The sequence below is a fragment of the Helianthus annuus genome, chromosome 2, assembly GCF_002127325.2.
Source record: "Helianthus annuus cultivar XRQ/B chromosome 2, HanXRQr2.0-SUNRISE, whole genome shotgun sequence".
Lineage (NCBI taxonomy): Eukaryota > Viridiplantae > Streptophyta > Magnoliopsida > Asterales > Asteraceae > Helianthus > Helianthus annuus.
Window position 1 is genome coordinate 135,514,911 of NC_035434.2, and position 5,103 is coordinate 135,520,013.

At 32.5% G+C, this 5,103-nt stretch overlaps 1 long non-coding RNA gene across 1 annotated transcript; it reads right to left on the reverse strand.

Annotated features, from left to right (window-relative positions):
- Positions 1 to 3,560: 3,560 nt before the first annotated feature.
- LOC110883125 lies at positions 3,561 to 4,511 on the reverse strand. Its single transcript, XR_002560371.2, has 3 exons — positions 4,381 to 4,511; positions 3,840 to 3,913; positions 3,561 to 3,671 (listed from the first exon to the last, which is right to left on the reverse strand). It is a non-coding gene; the product is annotated as an uncharacterized LOC110883125 (long non-coding RNA).
- Between the last annotated feature and the right edge of the window lie 592 nt (positions 4,512 to 5,103).

A 5,103-nucleotide genomic window follows, 5' to 3' on the forward strand; every position in this document is an offset into this window, starting at 1 on the left:
AGAAGATAATTGAACTCTACATGTTTGGTATCGTTTACATATTGGTTTTTGTTTGCTTATGGTGGGTTACAACTCCTTTAATGGGAAAATCAGAAAAGAAAAAAAAAGTTTCACAAACAAAATTACTAAAATACATATGGACAAAATTACTAAAAAAGACATGAAATGGAAACGGTATATACAAACATCAAGCGGGAAAAGTGGTTTAGAAGAAACTACAACAGGTGTTATTTGTTCTATTGTCACATAATGGTCCCCTAAAGCATTAGTTGCACAACCAAGGTTTATATAAGAAGAATTAACACAAATAAAAATGAATTTGTTTAACTGAAAGAGAACCAATCAATGCTTAGTAAAGCTATATTATAGTTTGGATTGAATTCCGATTAAGTGTTTCTCCGCACACGTAACATGTCTGCAAGATACCAAAAAACCAACAAACTTAACTACCACACGCGGCAAAATTTGAGGTTTGTTTGAAGTAAAATACGACAAAAGAACAGTACCTGATGTCAACAACCAAAGGCCATGTCTTTGATATTAGTAACCAAAATTGGGCATTGCTGAATAAGATCCAAAAAAAAAAGAAAAAAAATCATCACACCTCGAATTTAACCAAGAACCGTGTTAATGCAAAGTACTTTGAAAGAACTGTATGAATTAGAATTTTTTTTACGTGCAGTAAAATGGGCCAATGAGTAACGGGTCAGAATGGACTTGAGCCAAAACGGTAAATATTCTGACTGTCAAATGTGTACCTGGTTGTCAATTGTTGCTTTATATTAGAAGGGATTTCCATAAATGCTAAAAGAGCAAATTTGGTCTCTTTTTGTAGTATTGCAGCTACATTATTTGACATGATTTCTGTGAAATTGACAAACTAAGACAACAAATAGAATAACATCAGAAGTTACAATATCTTAGTAGCACACTATAGATACTAAAAAATAACATTAGAAGTTATGATATCTCAGTTGCGATCAGGGATATTATCGTCAAATTCTTTCATTATGTCCCATGGCCCATCACTATCCTCAAGTAATACGATAGAGAGTGGAAGCTTGCTGTACAAAAATATATATTATACTTTACCAAAAGCCGATAAAAATTCTTACAAATAGAAACTTATTACTTAATAAATGTTGTAGAGTGTAGACAATCACCTTGCTTCAAAGATACATCAAACTTAATAAATTCTTCGTTGTAGAGTGTAGACCTCCAAATATGAAGCGCCTTCATAAGAAGTCATTGTGGTTAGTTTGCCTTCAAAGCAATTTGTTATAAAATAAACAATGATTATTTTGAAAGAAGCCCCATAGTGCGACCCAGTCCATGGTATGGATCCTAAAACAACAATGTTCAGATTTATCTTATCTTAAAAATCCCAATAAAAAGCATTAAATTCAAAGCGAAAAGTGACCCGATAACTTACTATTCCATAAGATCACTATCAAGGCTTATTCCCACCACTAATTTTAGTGTAGAACACCACCACATTTAGTTTTTTTTTTTTTTTATCATTTTGCATTATTCAAATGACTCCAAACATTCTTTATATAATCACAGATATACAAACTCATAAAAGATTCAAAATGCTCTTGGTAATCTTGATTAATTCATCAAAATATACTTCTTTAAAGCTACAATAAAAGATGTTATATTCCGGTATTAAAAGGGAAATCAAGAGAATTGTCCACCTGATTATATTAACGATTCAGATATCTTGCTTACACAATGTCGTTAATCTCTTATATCCAAAACGGGATGAATTTTGTAACCCACCACCGAAGCAACCTGAGCCCAAGGTCGGCAACACTGCCTAAACATAATTGACGAAAATCATACCTAAAAAGATAGAAAAGATCAGTAATTTGATATCAAACCGACGACATGAGAATCCAAAACGAAGAATCAACACTGGCGAGTATAGAGGTGAAGAAGCGATTTGTGGTTTGAAATCGGAAAGAACGATCTAAGATATATCAAATTAACAATCAGAATATGAATCAACAAAAGGAAAATACATACAAGATTGATTATAGTGGCTGGATCTTTGAAGAAACAATTGTAGCGGCTTGATCTTAAAAGAACCATCAAGTCTTACCATATGGAAGACCGAAACAAAAATCATATTGATTACAGCATCACGCGATATTATAAAATTATAAAATGAACCAACAGAAAGAGAAACTTACCATATGGAAGACCGAAACAAAAATCACGAATCTTTGCCGACCGTTGTTGTTCAGAGATTACGTTTTCCGTTGGTTCACTGATTGCTTCTCCATTGACATATTCTGTAGTACTTGAATTTGGTTTCCCTAAAATAGCATTATGTGATTTTAATGTACGATTTAGAACTGACTTACTATCTAACTAAATCAAAGATTGATTTGATTTGGTGTCACAAGAGTAAGAAACTGAGAAGAGAAGAATACGATTGTAAAACGTTTTGCCGCTAAAACATATCTTACCTTCGATTGTCCGTTCTGTAGCATGGTGTGAAAGATCCAGATAACGAAATAATTTCAAATCTTCCCTACAACAAACCATATATTTCCGTTAAATGAAATAATTTCATAAATTATTCAAATTAAGTTCCTAAGATCATATGTTACGGTTCCTACAGAAGAACTGGCATGGGGCAAAGTCACATGTGAAATAACTTCTAAGCCCGCTATTGAACACGATAAGATCCGCGCCTTTCCATTTCACAGAGCCCCAATCCATTTTATCGAGTTTCAAAGTGGTCCTCACTTGTTTTGGTGAGCCAGCTGGCGGTCGACTCTGCAGGACCAGGTATGGGGCCCGGTAATACTCGATCGTGCAATTAAACTCAGCGAATTTAAACACCAAGAAACCAGTATGTTTAGTTATTAGTCTCCTGTTAACTTCATATATTGAAGATTTGTTTGTTACAGCAGTTGATAACAAACACAAAGGGGATTCCCATTGGTTTCTTCCAATTGAATCACCAACAAATGCTAATCTTCTGTTGCTCAGTCTTTCTAGCATAGTTTTTGCATCAAAGAAGATAAAAAACTAAGGATTCATTTGCAAAGAAAAAACTTTTACCAAAAACTCCAAATGATTACTTTTTATAAAAAACTGAAGTCAAAGATGCTCGCCAAACTACCAATTCATTTCCATAAAGTGAGTGTTTTGCATAAGAATATGATTTGCATCAAATAAATATAAGCAGCACATGATAATAGGTTTACTCATGTGCATCCACTTGTTACATCAAAACCCAACAAAAAGTTAAGCAGACCAAAGTGTTACTCTTTTAATATGTTCCCCTAGATAAACTTTATCAATTATGCCCCAAAACAATACCTAAAGAATGTTTATTAAGCCAAAAACTCACAATTTAGTGCACCCGTAGTGGTTTCGAAACGAAATAACTGATTTTTAATGATAACAAAAACCTCTTTTCCATGAATACCAAATTCTTTGGGTTGATTTGTTTCGGCCCGCTTGATCCGACCCGTGTCACACGTTATCTATAAAATTAATATAAAGGTAAAAAATAACTAAATATATCGGGTTATCTTTTATACCTTCAGCAATCTCCATTTTGTATATTTTCAGCACAAGCAACTCCTCAATTAACGTGCTGACTGGCTTAACCGGCCTTGACACGTTTGACAAAAGCCCAAAACGCTCCAAAACTACCCATTTTCCAGTAACAAATAAGTCTCTACACATTGCAAAATAATAAACAAATCGAAAGCAAAAACCAAAATAAAAATTACCTGAAATAAAAAAAATCTAAAAGCAAATTGAAAAGCAAAAACTGAATGAAAGCTTAAACATGAATACAAAAGTAAAAACATTACCTATGTTGCTTCATCGAGTGGTTTTCCACAGTCGATGGCTTCAAATTTGGCGAGTTCCCCTTTCTTTCAGTTTACTGCACATAAATGAAAGCTTAAACATGAATACAAAAGTAAAAACATCACGAATACGGATTCAATATTTCATCCGGCAAATAATCAATTTTCCAGCAAGATATTCAAATACAAATCAGATTCAGATGATAAAAATCAAGAACAAAATAGTAAATTACAAATCAGTAACCATAACTCATGGATAATTCTGTAGTATTCTAATTACATTCAACAAAACTTATGGATATTGAAACCCTAGACCTCAAAAATCGTAATTATTGTTCCAAAACTCATGGATACTCAGATTCAAAAACACAAACCTGATGGTTGTTGAAAAAAACATCTACAAAAAACAAATTTAAGATATAAATCTACAAAAAACAAATTTGATTTACCATATCAGTCGATTTAGATCGAGAGATCACCGTCATAATATTAAGTATAAACCGAGTCACCGTCATAATCCCAATCGGAACCCTAAATCGAATACCTTAAAGATGAAGATGAGAATCCATGGTCTGCGGCTAGGTTTTCTCCAAACAGAATGCGAATGAGGGATTATGTGATGAAGAGGAACAATGGAAACAAAAAAACCCTAATCCCAGTATGAGAGAATGAGAGAGAGAGAGACTATAAAAGAAGCGTATGTGAGAAGCTTCTCCAATCGATGTATATTGCCGCTCAAATAAGAATTGTGAGGAATATTAAGTTGACAGGTGGCAATAATAGGATTAAAATAATGCCAAGTGGCACCAAAGTGTTTTGTTTTAATATAGATAATAGATAGGCTAATGCTAGATAAAAAACCCTAAAAATTTTAAAAAACCCTAGAAAACCCAACCTCCCGACATTTTTTTTTTGAAAAAAATAACACATGTAATATACATGTTTTTAAGAGTTTTGGGCCAAAAAAAACAAAAAAGCACCGAAGGATTATTTTAAAAAAAAATAAACAAATTTCAGCAACTTTCGTGACTAACATGTGTTAGACAAAAAATACTGAAACTTGTTTATTTTTTTAAAAAACATTCATTCGGCGCTTTTTTTTTGCCTAAAACTCTTAAAAACATGTATATTACATGTGTTATTTTTTTCAAAAAAAAAATGTCGGGAGGTTGGGTTTTCTAGGGTTTTTTAAAATTTTTAGGGTTTTCTATATAGCCCTACCCTATATATATATATATATATATATATATATATATATATATATATA